This window comes from Ornithodoros turicata, chromosome 1 (assembly GCF_037126465.1).
Source record: "Ornithodoros turicata isolate Travis chromosome 1, ASM3712646v1, whole genome shotgun sequence".
NCBI lineage: Eukaryota > Metazoa > Arthropoda > Arachnida > Ixodida > Argasidae > Ornithodoros > Ornithodoros turicata.
This window is the reverse complement of record NC_088201.1, coordinates 52,285,246-52,303,623: the sequence shown is the minus strand read 5'-3', so window position 1 is coordinate 52,303,623 and position 18,378 is coordinate 52,285,246. Positions and strand designations below refer to the sequence as shown.

Here is an 18,378-nt window from a genome sequence, read left to right as displayed (position 1 = left end):
TCTAGGGCACCGCAGTGACAGCATCTGGGAGAGTGACCTTGTCTCAAGCGGTAATGCAACTGAGCTGTAAAAGCCACATCGAGTCGCATTCGATGAATTAATGCAGCATCTTGACGAGAGGTGTTTCGTGGCATGCGGAAAGCGAGCGTTGGATGAACTCTTCTCAGCATAGGTGTGGGGAGAATGTCAGTTGTAAGCCAGGGGTGTCACGAGACGTGGAAGACTGGAACGACGGTCTCCTCTCAACAACGCAATACGCGTTCGTCTGCGAGACGAGAGAGCATGCTTCTGCGGCGCTGTCGGCCTGTTCATTCCTCACGACACTATAATGGGCTGGAACACACTGGAGAACCAGCCTGTGCCCTGCTTCGTACACAGGGTGGTAAGCCATTAACATATCCGTCACTAGGGGTGCGGATGAGCCTCGTATGCCAGAATTTTCAATAGCTTGCAGTGTAGATTTTCAGTCAGTGAACAGTGCCCATTCCCGCTGGGTAAAATCAACGCTGTGCTGCAGAAAGAAGTGGATGACATAGAGTTCCGCAGCTGTTCATGAGGTTTGGGTGCGAAAGGCGTCGTCCTTGCACTACGCCTTCGGATGGTATGACGAATTAGCGCATTCGTACATCCACGCGAGAAATATGTAAACCGAAACCAATTAATTACTGTAAAATCACCAAGTGCCGATGCGTTTTTTTTTTTTTTTTTTCTGGAACATTTTTCGCTGAAGGTTCCGACTGGTAAAACAGAGGTTCCGAAAGCGTCCGAAGTAAAACTTAAAAGTTAGGAGTTTTATTTAATTAATGAGCGTATGTAAATGAGCCGCTCACTGCTGAGTTCTTGGTCGATGTCTGGGGGATACTCACTCAAAATAAAGCTTTTCGGTAGCGCCGCCTGTTTAGGAATTAGTCAGCAGGGAGATCTTCGTGAAACACCCGGTATATAGTTTATTAAATATACTGCACCCGCCACATCATCTACTACTATCAAGCGCCAGACGAACTTTTAGTGCTATGGCACAATCAGAGGCAGGTATAGCGCGCACCATAATAGTGTTGCTTTGAAACGAAGACATAAATGAGCGCATCCATTCCTAATATCGGCAGAAAAAGAAAAGTAAGCGTTTACATAAGGCAACTTCTCTCGCACCAAATACCTATTCTTTCCAACCACGGAAGCTGAACCGTTCTCTGCCACGGTTTTATTCCTCGATCCATGCGCAGGTTATCCACTGTCAATACCAATCACAACCGAACTATTTCATTTGCGCGTCACGCGACACCCGCGGCACTCGACAGCGAAGCCATCCATCTCGCAATGTAAGCTGAGAGAGCTGCAATCTGGTGAACTGGTCATCGTCCGGTGCAAGGCGACACCCGGCCAGAGAATCGCGTAGCTGGCGGACAGAGGCCCCAATCTGAAACCCGAGCTTGTTTACCTGTCTTCATAAGAGAGGAGAGAGTGGCGTGGAAACGATACTGCCAGAGCAATCTCGCAAACCGACAGCAAAATTACACTGCCCGGATATACAGAGGAATTTTGTGACGTAAATCGAGGGAGGTTGACGATTATATGCCGCGATAGAGAAACGCGCAAGGGGGGTTGCGGGACCTTTAGTCCCGATCAATAAGCGGGGCAAAGACATGCAACGTACCGGGCCTCCCAGATTACCCCCAAGGAACTCTCGTTTCTGTGTGTTCAATAAACTCATTGCCGGTTTGAGCGTCGTCTTGTCCACGTGTGTGTCGTCCGTTGTCTTTTCACCCCAAGCTCAGGGTCATGTCTTCCTCAAATGATCTCAAAAGCTTTCTCTGGTACCGCAGTTGGAAAACAAATTCTTTGACGCTCCGCGTTCTATCAATTTACCCAACCACATTAGGGGAACCATAGCTTTAGCTACCACGAACTTTTACTGGCAGGGTGATGCTTGGTATATTGCTGTCTAAGTTTGCCCTATAGCCTTTCTTGCAAGCGTCTTCTAATTCCCTGGCTATAATAGCGCTCTGCAGTGGCCTCCGAGTTCGAGAATATGTATTAATTCTGATTCTGCTTACATTTCTTCATTTGCGACCGAGTGATTGGTATCTTAGTCTTCATGCCCACCACATCATCGTGTGTGCGTGTGTGTGTGTGTGTGTGTGTGTGTTCGTGTTCGTTCAGCGTTCAACTTCAAGTCATCTTTATGCTCTTCTTCCATGTTCCCGAAGCGACTTCTTACCTCCTTTTCCATTTTCTGCTATCAGAGTGGTGTCCCGCAGCAGAAACCTTAATTGAAGAATTGAGTAATGCACACTGGCGTTTCGCGCGATGTATTATGCATTTCAGTTCAATGAGTACGGTTATATTATACAGTGTTGATGTATCATTTTTCCCTATCCTGCAGAACTTAAGCTGCGGTAATGCCCTGAAGGTACTTAAAGTAACCAAGTCTGTTGGCCCATGTTCCAGTTCTAACTGTTGTCTCTATAGCCTCATGACTTCGCACATAGGACTCTCAGCCGACATATATACGATGGTCTGGGACTTTCCACTCTCTAAGGACTTCATAGAGCACCTGTGATTCAATAATACTCAATACTCAATAAAATAACCTTAGTGTAACAAATGAAGCAAATGTAAGCTATTTTCTGCATCTCCCTTCGGTTTCTCCATAACCTAGCTAATGTTGGCAATTTGATCTCTAGTTATCCGTCCTACTCTGAGGCACGTGCAGCATGTCGCCCGCCACACAAAAATAGGCTGACACATCTTACGTGTAAACCTCCAATTACCTTGACCTCCAGTGGGTCTGCCTCTTCGAAAACAAACTTTAGCTGCCGGTATAGTTCTCTACCCACATACATTACTGAAGCCTACACTCTCAGAGGAAGAAGAAAACGTAATTTTAGTCGTTTCGCGACTAAACCAACGTCTGTTTATGGGAAATTTAGGGACTATTTCCAATGCTGGGGAGTAAATTTGAAGGTATGGGGAGTAACTGCAATCTAGAGGACTAGAAGCTGTAGTTGTTCCCCAATTTACTCCTTTTCTCTTTGCATGTTGTTTGTGAAAGTAGTTTGTAGCACTAATAGTTATTTGGTAAACAAACAACAAAATGGCATTTAGGACTTCCCGAAGCCCATGCTTAATTCGTCCGCAAGTTGTGGCAACCGTGCGAAATATATGACTGGACAGTGTCTATAATCACTGCGCAATTAAATTTACGAAGGCTCCCCGAGAAATCAGTGACGTCCGGGGCGGCGAAATCTCGAAGGCGCCACCCTGGCCTACTACCGTGACGTGTTGGTGAAGAAAATCCCTCATTTGTCACGAAAATTTGTCCGCCAGGGACACGGCGCGACTCCGAACCGCGTACGCTAGGGCTCTTCGGCGGAGTCCGTTGACGGGGCCACGCCGAGTGACTGGCGCCCCCAGGCCCACCAGTGTGATGTCAACCTCACTCATTCTCTTACAGTGTTTTTGAAAGAAGTGAGAGGGATTGTGGAGCGCGCGCAGATTAAAGACATCTTTCGTGCTACAGGCCACAAATGAGAATTGTTCTTGTGCAAGAACGCATGATATTTCACGCACACCCATCGCAGAGAAGAACGAAAAGTTTACAGAGGGGGATTGCCCTTGATCGCGTAAGTGTAGATAAATAAGGAAAAGCCTATGCATTCGTACAGTCAACGCTGGTCGCAGACTGTAGTCCTGCGATACAGCCTACGATTTTCCTGCTAGGTTCACGTCACCACACTGACAACTATTTCCCTTTGCACCCGCCTGCCGTGAAGAAGGCTCGAGTCCCAGAAAGCATTTTCATTACAAAGTTCAGAAATGTTGTTGTTGTTTTACTCGTCACCATTGATATGCAGTTTCCCATCGATAGCATAATATGTGTCATCCCATGTCATCACCACTTCTCCATCATTTATTTATTGTTGTTGTTGTACACGTAATGTATTCACTTTCTCAATAATATTCGCTTAGCGATTACGCAGCGCTGTATACGTGACGTCCCCTCAACGCTGTCCCTGTCACTCCTTTTCTTATTGTACGTCATCCCTCCCCCCCTCTAAACCATAAATTGAGCCCACAATAGTTGGCAGTAAGGACTCACTACGCTTTGAGACATCTACTGACATTTTCAAGGTGTCAAGCGAAGACCAAATGAGATTCAAAATGAGTACAGAGAGCAGTTGACACAATGTCCCTTAGCACACAACACACTTTAGCTGGATTTTTTTTTTTTTTTTTCATTCTTGTTTACAGGAGGTGTAGTATCTCTATTTGGCCTTACGGAGGGAATGTGTCCCGACGTCATCTAGTTTACATTTCCCCCAGATCTGTCTAAATAAAACGGGTGTTTCCCACGGAGAACACCACTGTGCCATTCAGCGCATTGTTCAAGAGGTGCGTAAATAGCTCGATAAAATTAGCCTGAGGCATATTCAACGGGCTGTCACCTTGTTCCATGCTTGTTGTGTGTTTGAGGTGAAATTATTGTGTAACCTGCGTGCTGAGAACGGATAAGTATCCATCTCTAAGGTGTCCGAATCAACGATGATACCAAAAACGAGAGACAGAGTGGTGTGTGTGTGTGTGTGGTATCATTCTACTTCGCAACGACGTCAACTTGCTCGTAGAAACAAACTACCGAACTTGGCTATCATCGTGTTACATTGTTAAAGTAATTGAAGAATCAGCTAAAACATACATTAAAACAAACATTTACACTCAGTTATTCGGTTATTAGGTCGAAGTATGGAGCAAACCCTTCAAAAAAAAAATAATGGCACGCATGATGAACAACTACGTTATGGTTCTTGAATAGGTTTTCTTAACACTCAGTAATTACTTGATTCACCGAAATACAAATCCTAATAACTAGCTCAACCAAGTATCGAATTACCTCAAATGCCGAACAATGTATGATACTCGGTATTGCGATCACACCAGAAACATTCTCAAACCTCTGCACTGCACTAATGCTTTTACACATACGCTTTCGTGACGGCTTTATCTCCATCTACTTCGAATCTTCAGCACTTACTTTACCAACCTCGTCCCCGAAATGGAGATGCAATTCTTAGGCCCAGCCAGAGCAAGGAGACACCCCCTTCAAGCCGACGAAAGTGGGCGACACCATCGAAAAAAAAGTCACCACTTTCTCCTTCATCCGTGTAGTTGGCGAAAACGGATCGCTCGGAATGAAAGCGGCCAAAACCGAATGCCAGGCGCGACATCTTTTGAGGCTGTCCTCCGGGGAGCAGAAGAGTGTGGAGGGAACGATAAATAAGCGGCTATAAATAAATAAAAGGGGGGCTTCCAATAAAAAGTGACAGGGGACGGTGGCACGCGCATCCGTAAAAGATGGGAGTCACCTGTCCACTTATGAGTTCGGGAAGAAGAGGAGGGTAAAGTCCCGTTGTCATGGCAGCACGTTGGCCCCGCTGCTGTTCCCTTGGGGGTCACGACCCCCCAGACTTTAGTCCTGTACTTCGGGTCCGACGAATGTTGCGAGAGAGAACGAAATAAAATGTAGTGAGCGCGCGTCGGGAGATTGTAATGTGTCACACACTTCTAATTCGCACGTAGATACTTTCTGAGAACTTGACGCTTGGTATGGCAGGTCTGTCCCCCCCCCCCCCCCCCTATCGCGTCCTTGGCTTTACATTCATCAACTTCCCTGAAAAAAGAAGTATGTACTACGTCCGGGCCGGTTAGAGTCCTTTATTTCGAGAAAGCTTCTGTGACTGCCACGGCCCTTATTTGCATTACTACCTACGCCGGACGCCGTTTTTCGATGTGCCACCATCCTAGATAGAGACTCTGACACTGAGACAGTGAACATCATCCTATCAGAGACGGCTATCTAGCACGAATATAATATACAGGCCGCTTCACCTTACGTGTTAAAAAGTTGTGTCTGAAAATCCTCTCGTACGACAATTATGAAGTCTAAAGTATTTACTTTCGGCGAACTTTTCCCGTGACTTTAGACCACTCCAATAAATTTTCTATCGCAAGAAAGTCGAATTTTCGTAATTAAACCGAAATTCGCAAGCTGAACGTAGCATTTGTATTTTGTTTGCCAGAAACAGATAGCGCAATGCATTCCCTGGTACAATGGTAATAGCTCGGTGGAGGGGGGGGGGGGGGAACCTTCGCTCCGCGACAAACGCAAATTGTCGGTCGTCGTCAGTTCACCATCAAGTTAATGCAAGAAGCAGCAAAAAAAAAAAAAAAAGGTGACCCCTCTCTTCATGTTTCCTTCCCCACTGTTGTTTCAGACATCTGGCCTGTAACCTTGCTGCCGTATCAGCTGCAGCACGGAAAATATCTCTGAAGGTCTTTCGCCGGCTTTTGCATTAGTGAGTTTTAGTATAACGTACGCTGTCGCCGCCTTTGCGTACGTAAAGGACAGCGTGGTGGTTATGCGCAATGCGCAAAGCTCTGCTTGTGTCTTGCGCGTGCGCAGAACGACCGACGCTATTCCTTATATACGCAAAGACGACAGGACTAGGACTAGTCCTTGTACTACGACAGTACATGGACTAACGTCGACCGACAATTTGCGCCCGCCTCGAAACGATAGTTTTCGCAATGTTTTCGCCGCTAGTACCATTGCAGAACGGAATGTATTTCGCAACGAATGGGCTCAATTAGACACGCGCTTTTTGTTCCTCGCAAAAAAGAAAACGAACCAAAAGCGAGAGAAGGGAAACGTTACGTTCACATTCACAAACGTTACGGCTTTCGGAGTTCAATTCAGAAAATTCATTTTTTATTTTGTCAATTGATCAAAGTCGTCGTAAGTCGTGGCGAAAGCTCGCCGAAGGCAAATACCGTTGATCCCGTAATTTTCTTTTCTTTTTTCGAGTTAGCGCCGCGAAGCAACTGTGGCTATGAGCGCCGTACAGATGTGGACAGATGGAGAGAGGACAGCAGAAAGGAGTGGGGAGAGGGGGGTTAGTATGCGTCCTGTGCCGACTTCAGGGGGAAATGTGCCGACATTCGTGTGGAAAGTCTACGGAAAACCCAGGGAAAACCTGAGAGAACACAGCCGGCGGTAGGATTCCATAATTTTCGGGCAAGTAGATTATATAATACGATTTTAGCGCGGTACGTGATTATAATGTATAATGCAACAAGAAAATTGAATAGCACATAATCACGTGAACGTACAGGACATGTGAACATCTTCGCACGCTTTTATGTCGGATGCGAGATGATGACGAATGCTTGTTTACGCGAGACGAAGCGTGCCAAGCAAAAGTCTGTTGCCGATGTGAAGCCGCAATCAATACACAGGGCGTATCATTGTTGGCAACGCTTTGATGGGAGAGCTGAAGGGAGATGGAGGCCTCATTAATGATGCACGCCTGGCGACGGGAACCGGGTCTTAATTATTGGCGAGCGAGAGCGACCCGGATGTTAATCCCGTCATCAGCGATGCGCATCCGCAAGAGTACACAGAAAAAAGCATGCTGCCTAAATCCCGTCTCGGCTCCGCTGATGTCGGTATTATTCCTTCTCGAATTCTTTGCTCCTTGCTGAGCGTAGGTCTGGGCTGTTTATGCAGACCTATACGTGCTGTTACAGCATTGATGAAATCAAGTAAACTCTGTCGTGGGCGTGGATGCCAGGGGAACGCGAAAGTCAAGGGGTTTAGAACAGCTGTACATTCGTACGTGTATCACGTACGTAGTGACTTATGTATATTACTAGTTCCTTAGAGTCGCTACGTTCAAAGGCTAAGGCGTCTCTTGTGCAACGTTAAACGTCTTTACCTTACACGTTCCTTACCTTAACCATACCTAACCTTAAACCCGCGTGCCTTTCGGTTAAAGGCGTTCAAATCACAATAGGTTTTCTGACATAGAAGTAATACGACTGCAGATAATTTGATTTGACGCGAATTATTGGCACAAATAACACCTAGAGAATTGGCCGAGAATTGCATAACATAGCACAAAATGTAAGAAATAAAGAAAAAGAGAAATAAATAGAAAGTACACGAGAAGATACAAATGAACAGTGGCCATGAAATAACGAAATAGCACTCAGGCTTCGCTCACTAATGGGTATATTCTCAAACTTAGTCGCTGCGATGATCTTCATGCAACGAGCAGTCCCTACCTCCACATTATCCGTCCATAACCTTCAGCCCGTTCATTACGGTCGCACGGACATTCAAAACTTAGAAAACATTGGATACGCTTGAAAGCAGCATGACATCAACATTCCTTCAACGCGATGGCGAAAACTCGCCAGAACGAAACGCAACTGTCACCGTACACAAATTCGTTTAAAAGCCTTAAACTCCTCGCATGAGAGAGCATATCTGGCTCCCGTACGTAGCGTTCGCGAAGCCAGAAGTGGGGAAGCATGGTGACTGACAGGCCAGGCGGAAATGCCATATATAATTTTTGAAGTGCTCACGTGTCGGGCGGGAGAATCCCCGACCGCTGCTCCGCATACCATTATGTCTCCCACAGTGCAACGCCAACTGACTCATGAAATGAAAATTTCACGCTCCAATCTGGCAGCGTTAACCCGCCGACCCGAAACCGCCCCGCGAATCTTATCCCCGTAGAAGGTGCATATATACGGTGCACAGATTGGGTTCAGCCAGTCATCCGTCATGTGTATGGGGTGTATTAAAAGGAGCACGGGGGGGATGCTTCGCGAGAGAAACTTGTATCTGCGGGTGGATTTGCGCTCGGAAGTTTCGTCGGTGTGCGATGATGTAGCTGGATGTCTTCAGTCCTTAAAAAAAAAAAAAAAGAAAAAATAAATAAATAAAGAAAAAAAAGGAGAAAGAAAAATAGATGGTCACGAGGTCGTCTTTTAAGACCTTTGTGACATCTGTTTACAGCTTTACTAATTCCGATGGATACACAAGCTCACTCCTCCGCGATACGGTACTAAATGGGAATGAAACGTTGAATGTTTCAAGCGCACATCCGTCAACAGGGTAGGCCACATATGGACGTATTCGACACCCGTATCTAACCAGTTTGTTTCCTTCTCTACCCTACACATATTACGTGTAAATCTACTCCAATTACGAATCACCTATTCCTTCTCTACCTCTGTCTCTCTCGTATCTTCTTTCAACAAGACACTTTGCTTCTGTGCTGTCTCATAACCTGTGGAGGAAGAAAAATGACTCCTCTCTAACACTCCTTCCCTGGATTTCATCGTTGTTTTCTGGATGATATAATCGCTATTTTCTTCTTTTATCGAACAGGCTGGCCTAGGAACGACGAAGACACAGTTCATTGATTTAGTCTGTTCTGAACTGGGACAACTACGTAGTTTCTCCAATATTTAGTTTCCCTTAATGATACGAGAGGGTAAGTTACGGTAGCGCAGAAGAGAGAGAGAGAGATGGGGGGGGGGGGGGAGCTACAGTTCAAGCTGGAACAACAACTGGAGGTACCTAATATCTGTCACCGTACAGCCAGTTGTTTTCAACAGAACACTATTCGCGATTCGTTTTCTTGCATTTCCAGGGGACCGTGTCTTAAAGGATATGACGGCGAAGCTTTCCTTCATCGCTGCATAGTGTCGTGTGGCGCCGCATGTGGGGCAGTCAGTGCTTAAAACAGAGAAAAAGGACGGGGGGGGGGGGGCAGAGGGCGAAGCACAGAGCAGCGCCTCATGAATACAAACTCAGGGACCTAAATTGAAAAGGCAGGAAGCCCCGCCCCCTTCCCCTCTCTACGGCAGCAGCTCCAATTTCCGGCTGCTTTCGGCACCAGCCAGCTCACGGTCCTCGCGTCTTCTGTGCTCCGATAGTGCTGTACTAGTTCGGGCTAATGCCTCATAACGACCTAATCGCGAAAGATTGCTGCCCGCATTCACGGCCACGCTTCCGTGGACGTTTTCGTGTATGCCGGCGCGAAACGGCGCAGTTTTCCTTGTTTCCTTCCCTCTGCCCTTTCTTGTTTTCCCCTTCTCGGTTAGGGCTCGGAATAATCGCATCTAATTATTGAGTTATATTGAGGTATTTTAAACCGCTTTCGCTTTCTAAGCGCGTTCAGAATGTAACGGAGACGTGAGAAACATATGCACTGGTTTCTGCTGGCAAGGTGGCGCGAGCGAGCAGCAACGTCAGCGCCCCAAAATATGCAACGCGCGTTAGTTTAGCAGACGACGGCGGCACTTTCGCACATGGTCTCGAGTTGTTCGCACTTTGCAAGATGCACCGCTTTTTCTGTGGGTTTCCTACACGTTTTGTAGCATTCCTTGGCGTCATCTCGCTTGAAACACCATGCAGATCCCGCTGATGAAACTATCTCACTGCTATCCGTGGTCGCCTGGTTCCGAAATGGCGCTGTGCAAACTTCGCTGCAACAGCCCTATAACTGGTACGTTCTCGAGGTAACAATAGGAAGGTTTTGATGGTGAAGCTTTCTTTCAAGTGACTGAAAATGACAACACTGGCACATTGGTTATGGGCGCATTTAATTTGACTTGCACGTGAAGCAGAAGTAAAGTTGCTGTTTGCAATGCATGGTGGCAGAATATTGGGGAATATTGGCGGAAAGGTTTCAGACCGCGCATAGCACGGCCAAAAACTGCACACTTTAAATAAGCGACAGGAGACGATCCAGGACGTACTGCTTGCTTACGACAGTACACCAACTTAAGAGTCTGTAGAAGCTGTTTCAATTCAATGGGATCAGCCGCAACGGTAGAGGTGCAGAAACATGGCCCTAAGGTGAGCAAAACTGTGTTGTCAGTATGGTTCGTTTTGCTCCCCATTTTTGAATTTGTATAATGCACCAACATGTTTGCAATTCTGTTTTAACGAGTCGTATACCATCTACCTAAATCGTAACGACAATGAAAATAAGTATAACGAGCACAATTTTTTTTTTTAAGTAGCAACACGGTTGTACGCTCCGAGACACTGTTGATACGGCTGACGCACCTCATTCCAGCAAAACCACTAAGTTTGTAAAAACAAGCAGGGAAAGCATAATTGCTGAAGGCAACGTTCTGCACCACCAGATCGTCGAAAAAAAAAAGACTCCTTCAAGACGAACAGAGCCAACTCAGCGGGCGGAAAAGCATGCCATTCTTCTCGCAGCTGCACTGCCAAGGGAAGCGCACGAATTTTCGACGACATGTTAAACGACCTGCGATTCCAAATTCAGCCTGGCAGAAATTTCCATTTGGGGTGCCGCACCGAGATAATTACGAAGACCACGCGCGCCATTGGTTTCTTTTCGCGACAGAAATCTTGGAGACGTTCTGTTCAGCTTCTGTTGCTGCTTCTGCTTCTGGAAAAGTGGGCGGTGCGGAATGCGACAAAAGTTTTGCAGTCAGCGGGAATCTTCGCCGCTGTTTCGCTTTTGCGCGCAAATGGCATAATTCTTCGCTCTCCCGCTGATTCGCTGCAACGATGAGAGCAGGGGAGAGATAAGCGGAGATTGCGAGCTTGTCGGTTCTCCTAATGCGCGTCTCGTTTAATCTCAGCAGCTTTTTTTTTTCGCCGTCATTACTTTTTTGTTTATACGGGGGTGGAGAAACCGAAGAAGGGGCGTTATGATGGCAGCTGGCTCGGTTTCATCATTTTGTACTTACACGTTCGACCATTCCCGTACATTGAAATGTCAGCACATATCGAAGTCGTAGTGTGACGCACACACACGCGTAACGCACTAAATGCATTAGGGCAGCTTGCAAGTGCAACAAAGCGCTTTGCTCTGCAGTAGTAGATTGTACTGGGACGGTTCTTCCGTCAAACGGCGCTTACATAACCTGCACTGCCTGCACTTGAATCTCGACCACCACTAGCCAAGATGCGTGCTCAGCTGCTCACTTGCTGGGCACGCAATCAATCCGGCTGTAGACAGAGAGCAATGGCGGATCCGGGACGATCAAGATCCCCCAAAAAAACATTAGGTTAAAAGTTAGTTTTCCCTCTCCCCCTCACCAGTTTATGTGCTCCTACAAAGAACCCACCCCCTCTAAACTGAGGGTCTGGATCTGTTTCTGACAGCGACGTGCATAGGATTCATTCTATGCAATGGCAGGTTTATCTTTCATATTGCGTTATTTTTTGTCCACGCCAGGTTGCCCGCATGCGTAGTCAAAATGACGTTACTGCACTTTGGTACCCGAGCAGCAGAGGCACGATAAAAATGACGTTATCGTCTAATGGCATTCGGGTCTCGAATGACATTATTAACGAAGCTCGTGCCACACGTCATTTTCTAATGACATTAAACGCCGCGATGTCGGTGCCGGCCCACTCACTATGTCAAATATAAGTTATGCTACATTAAAAAAAAAATTAAACCAGTTAAACATGTTGAAAATGTATGTAATAGTATTCCGAAATATAATAATATTGAGTGGGTCTTCATGCGGGAGCAGTTCTAATGTGTTGGAATAACATAGTCAGTTAACGTATTTGCCAACCGGTGTCGAATCCAAAACAACCAATATGGCGGCACCTCGAGTTGTTTTGCTGTTGTCGCTTTTCTAACAATTTGAGACTTCTTTCGTCAAAGGATGCTTGAGAAAGCTCAAATTTATCAAATCATATTGCGTTGTATACAGTAGAAAGTGGTTTGATACAAACTAAAACTGTTACTCTGCGCCAACAATGGGAGCGAGAGTAGGCACTTCATGTGCGAATGAGTTGTGGTGAACTCAGTAGGTAGAAAATGGCAGTAAGGTAAATGCCGTTAAAACTGTTCGTGTGGCACCGCTCGAATGACATTACAACTTAACTCGCCAAGCACTTAATGTAGGCGGATGATGCTATGCTGATGGCATAATCCTCGAATGTTACCTAACACAATGACACGAACTGACTGTTGACTGTGCGCGTCCAAGGAGTTTATTTTCTCAAGCTTAAAAAGATATAACGTGAAAGCACATTTACCAGATTTCGACAGAAATTAAAGTAATCATGGCTGCCACCTCCCTATCCATTAAGTAAGGCTGCATTTTCGATTGTCTTCTTCTTTTCTATTTTCTTTAACCCTTTGTGACTGGTTTCACCAACGGTAGTTGACACTTGAACCGAGATTAACCTTTCCTAAGCTTAGTGTTAATCGTCAACCCTGTGTTACCAACGGCTCTGTGTGACCATGTTTAATGGGAAATCTACGCTGTCCCACGTTGGGTGAAACAGTGCTGACGATTAACACCAAGCTTAGAAAAGTCTAATCTCGGTTCAAGTGTCAACTAGTGTTAGTGAAACCAGGCCTGTATCGTCCATATCGACGGCACTACTTTGTAATAGTGTGTCTCGATGAATCTGAACGACAAATTCAAGGAACACGTCGGCTATATGAAAGACCGTATCGCTGCACATAACAAAGTACCTGCGGCATCCGAACGAAATAAATTTTGATATCACAAGCAATGCCGCTACGGAATCAAACACACATATAAATAAATAAATATATATATAAATATAAAAAATAAATATATATCAATATATATAAATATATATATATAGATATATAAATCAAACACATATACAGCTTTATTGAGGCCACTGTATCTCAAAAGATGATCCGTTTATCTGGAGAGTTCTCGAAAGCAGCTACCGGAATAATTCAACCGCAGCAGACGACCAGCGCTTTTCGCAGCATTCGAAATGTTGGTGGAACGTGGTCGCGTGTTGACTGCGATTTGTACGCTTCAACCACCATAATCCGATTGGCATAGGCACGTGCCGTCTTAACGGATTAAAATATCCCGCCGCGGTTTGTGTCCGCGCAACGTCGATTCAAAGCTCTCGATACACATTCCGACTGCGTGATCCACTTTCCCCCCTTTATTGAACCTCACGCTAAGTGTTAAGGCTCAGGAGTTGCAATCGTAAAAATCAATCTGAAAATGGTTCCTGCCCTGCCGCCCGGGTAAGTGCAGAATAATGATAATAATAATAATAAAAAAGAAAAACAAAGTAAGTTATATCGATATAACATAATTGCCATGACTCTGCGATGTCCTTTATTTTTAGCAATGCTCTGCTATCCTCTTTGTCTAGGTACACAAAATTTTCGCTGTCGCAGAAACGCCCTCTACAGCAGCGCTCAGCAATCAAAACAAAAAGAAAAGGAAAGAGAGAAACAGACTCTAAAAAAACAGTAACACACACTTTACGAACAGGTGGTGGTGGTGACGGGTCCGGCTTGCCGTTGTTCGTACGGTGGTGGTGGTGGTGGTGACGAAAACCGGCTTGCCGTTGTTGGCCTCACTTATGTGGGCTGCGTCACGACTGTAGCGAGGATGAGATGAGATGATGTGATAACAGATGAAGGAATGATGACGGCCGAAAGTTAAGATCTAGGGCAGTCACTGCGAGTCCGAGCAGTACTCATGGCCTTGGAGGTACGGACTTCACCGCGTACCACGATCGAGGCCAATCAGTATGGAGAATTATATACCACCCTCTTTCTTGGTATGCCGAGGACTCCGGGCGTACGCCTCTTCGATTCATAATTCGACGCCGTACGTTGGTCGGACTCCATAAACCGAAACTTAACCCATATATAAACATACATAATACATAAACTTCGGTGAAAAGGAGACGCCAGTGCACGGATGAATGTAAATCAACGCTGACACGCCGCCCAGGCCGATCAGCATCTCTGCTACGCAAGCAGCTACCAGACCTTTTTCAGAAAGTGAGAAAAGCGAGCGGAACGAAGGAGACGATGATGATTCGCTGGGAAGCCGACAGACTTCCATTAATCATCGTTAGAGGGCTAGGTGTCGAGGCGCCGTTAAGGTGTGATGGATGACTCCGGGGCCGAGGCTTGTTTCTATCCCGGTTGGGTGAGGTCCCAAGACCGATAGCTTCAGGCGCATCATCTCTTGATGGCTCAAGTCGCGAGCTGGGGTGGCGAGGATTATACGGACCGATAGGCATTCACTCCTTTTTGCCACCTCTCATAATGCTCGAAGGGTTGCTAATTAGTTAATTTCTTTCGCGTTAATCTTGGCTGAAAGAATGCGTGCAACATTTGCGATCTCTCGCTTTCGCTATCTATTACGCTCGCGTCACGTCTACTATTTTACGGGTGATTATCAAAGCAGTGACGTAAAACGTGAGCGTATCCGACATCCTCAAGGAAGATTCTACAGGAACAAAAAGCGAAAACACTGCTCACGGAGCCGATGTTCAGCCCTTATATTGAGCATTCACACACTGTGGCCGCATAGCGGGAGTGGCGTACTGCGCACTCAGCAGACGACACCGCCAGCGCCTTTTCCTGTCGTCTGCTACGCAATACCTTGTGGCTGTGTCGCAGTATATTCCCCGCGGTTAGCAGTGTACGTGAAGATTAAGCGCTCGCGATCACGTGACAGCAGAAAGCTATGACGCTTTTAGCATCTTCCGCTGGAGTAATAGAGGGTATGTTGCTAGTGTAAATTCACGGTACAAGGAGATCCGTAGCGTGCATGCATTTAGTGCATGCACTAATGCTTTAGTGTCTAATGCTTTAGGAATATGCTTTAGTCTAACGCGCAGGTTTCTTAGTGCTCGAATTTTTAAAGGCTCGAAACAGCTAGCAAATATGGAGGAACAAGTCTCTTCACATTGGACAGGGCGTCATTTTCGCTCGCGTGATTTGCTGGCACTGACTGCACCAAAGGCAGTATCCCCAGGTTGCCAAACTGTAGGGATTGTACCTACCTTTGTACGTCACATCCTCTCCCCAGCATTTTACCCTGTGTCAAATTCGTCGTACAAAAAAAAAAAAGAAAATAAAGGAAACACAAGGAAACTAAAAAGCTATTTTAGATGTAAGCACGCAATAGCGCTGAGAGTTCTAGATTTCGACAAAACCGTTACGAAACGTGCCTACTTTTTATAATAGCGACCCACGCAACAACAACATGATTCTGGAAGCGACGGAAAGAAAGAGAAAGAGACTATATTGAACAACCGATTTTCAATTTCCAGCTTACATTTAGTACCTTTGAGATACTCGTTCCTTTGAATCGATGGTTTCAAAATAACGTGCGAGGTGACCGATGTCAATTTGGCCTGCAGAACGGAGTATCACCACTTCCTAAGTGCCATTATAGGCATTTTTCGATGTTTAGTCGGAGTTTTAGGCACCTACGCCAAAATGGCCACTAACGCCGGAATAGGCATTTATGGGCACCATCAAAACGGTACAGGAGGTTTCCCAGCACCCAATTCGTGCTCCTGTATTGAAAAGGCACTATTAGAACCGCACGAACAAAATAGGCATCTGCCTAGGAATCCGGGCTCTAGTGTGCTACTCGGTACGACACCCTGTAAACCGTGCTTCCCAGCAGCAAGACCCACGATGAGGCAGAGCCTGCTACCGAAACGAAGCCCACGCACTGTGTAAAAATATTGTGCCAACTGGATAAACAGAGAAGAAGAACCCCTTAATATGTTATTAATCTTTACGGAAAGCTCACATATAGGTATTTTTACGCAAATTATAAAGGGTCACAAATCACAATTGAAATGTCAGTAAAGGTTGCACACTTCATTTGAAAGGTTGTATGTAAAGCAGCAGTCGACCTCGAACGACAACCGCCAGGCTTTGCATACAAATGACACAAAATCCCCCGATACCTACTGTTTTGATTACAGTGGTGTTCCCACGATAGCACGAATCAATATATATATATATATATTTTTTTTTTCTTTTCAGAATTTAGTAACACGCAAAATAACTGTTGATCACGCTTGTCAACTATGCGACTGGGGGTATGGCGTAGATGCCGGCCAGCTGTTGTCAGCTATGCCTTTTTACAGTTCCGAATCATGTCATACGCGTCCTACAGGGATGCCATGCGCTTGTGTTTTAGCTGAATGTTGTCACATCGAAACTTCCTGTGTTTGACTTCTTGCTAGGTGTCGCAACAAACATTCCGGCTAGGTGTATGGTGCCGGAGTATGTTAGTGCGATTAGTGTACGTTGTCTCGGTGCTTAGTCACTTCAAGGCCAGTAGTATTTCTAAATGAAGAAAGTTATAAAATGAACATGGACCTTCAGTCCAACCAGCCCCTATTCTCGTGTCAACTACAGGGTTTACTCGACACAGCGTGAGATTTCGCAGTGATTAATGCTCGTTTTTAAGTTGCGCGACTTACCAATAATACAGCAAATACTTGCGGGTGGAACTACACTCTTTACACGTTAACATAAATGTGACGTCTCTCCCAGTAAAACCTACAAGAGCAATTATCTAGGGTGAGGAAAAAGGCTTCGAAAGGTGCTAAACAAACACTGTACCTTTTTCAGATCACTTTAGAAAGCAACCGCATCCCTTCTCTTTTTAACGCAGTACACTCGGAAGAAAAGATGAAAAAAAAAAAAAAAAGAAGACAAAAAAAGCAACAGATCCATTTCCCCTTCTTCCTTCTCTCCTTATCTTTGCTAAGTGCGACCGCAGCGTTTACACTGAGCGCTGTAAGAGACCAAACGAGAGGGGGAAAAGAAACCTTGGACAGGGCAACCAAGTGTCGTGTTTTCAAGAACCAGTTGCTGCTTCTGCCGGCCTTTGCCCCTGTAATTGCTTTCCCGGCTTGGGGCGGCACACTGCTGCTTTTACAGGGAATCTTGGCTGTTTTGGGCCTTGAATTTCTCTCTTTGAATCGGTGTGCGTGTGTCCCCCTTTTCTTCTACTTTTTTTTTTAGTTTAACCTCACGCTTCTCTTCCGGTGTAGTACGGTCTTTTTCTTCGTGACTGATCCCTTCTTTCTTTCCCCCATTGGCTGGGCGGAGCGAAGGCAGCGAGGGAGGGCAGGGGGGCCCGTGTGACGGCGGCGGCCAACGACGCTTTCAACTCAACGCGTTTAAAAGACCGGCAAGTCGGCGCTACCAGTTCGGAGCCGCGCTATGTCCTGTAGGGTTCCATTCAGTACGTTACGTTTCAGTCACGGCTACCCTGTTGTATCCCGAGGGCAGTTTCCGGCACTATCCAGTACTTGCTTACGTGCCGTATTTTAAATCACTCAAGATCTTCGCGGAAGCGCTTTAAATGGGTCACCGTTTCGTGACAAGACAATATGAATCACCGGGAAAAGCAGAAGACTCTGTATTAATTGCTAGCCTGCGTCACGAAAAAAGAAAAAGAAAAAGGAGCATATTGGCTACCAAGGTTATTTGCCGCAATTTACGGGAGCAAATGTTGAACAGCGGCGGGAAGACCACTACAACGATGGGCTGGCAAGTAGGCGACGACGTTAAAGTGCTTCACTTCTACGCCAGGTGGTGATCGGGAACAATGACGAGGCTTTGAGAAGACCAGGATTACGACAGCCGAGAAAGTCGACCAGAGTCGAGTCAGAGAGTCAACCGCGCTCCTCTGCAGGGATGAAGATTCTGACGCGACGGAGGTAAGACGGTTCTTCTCTCCTCACCT

General features: G+C 46.0%; 1 long non-coding RNA gene across 2 annotated transcripts in view; it reads left to right on the top strand.

Annotated features, from left to right (window-relative positions):
- The window catches only part of LOC135398962 (uncharacterized), a 116,588-nt gene that overhangs the window by 5,601 nt on the left and 92,609 nt on the right, over nt 1-18,378 (top strand). For both annotated transcript variants that reach the window (XR_010424162.1, XR_010424163.1), the window contains exon 2: nt 18,225-18,352. This is a non-coding gene — a long non-coding RNA (uncharacterized LOC135398962). The remainder of the gene's footprint in view (nt 1-18,224; nt 18,353-18,378) is intronic.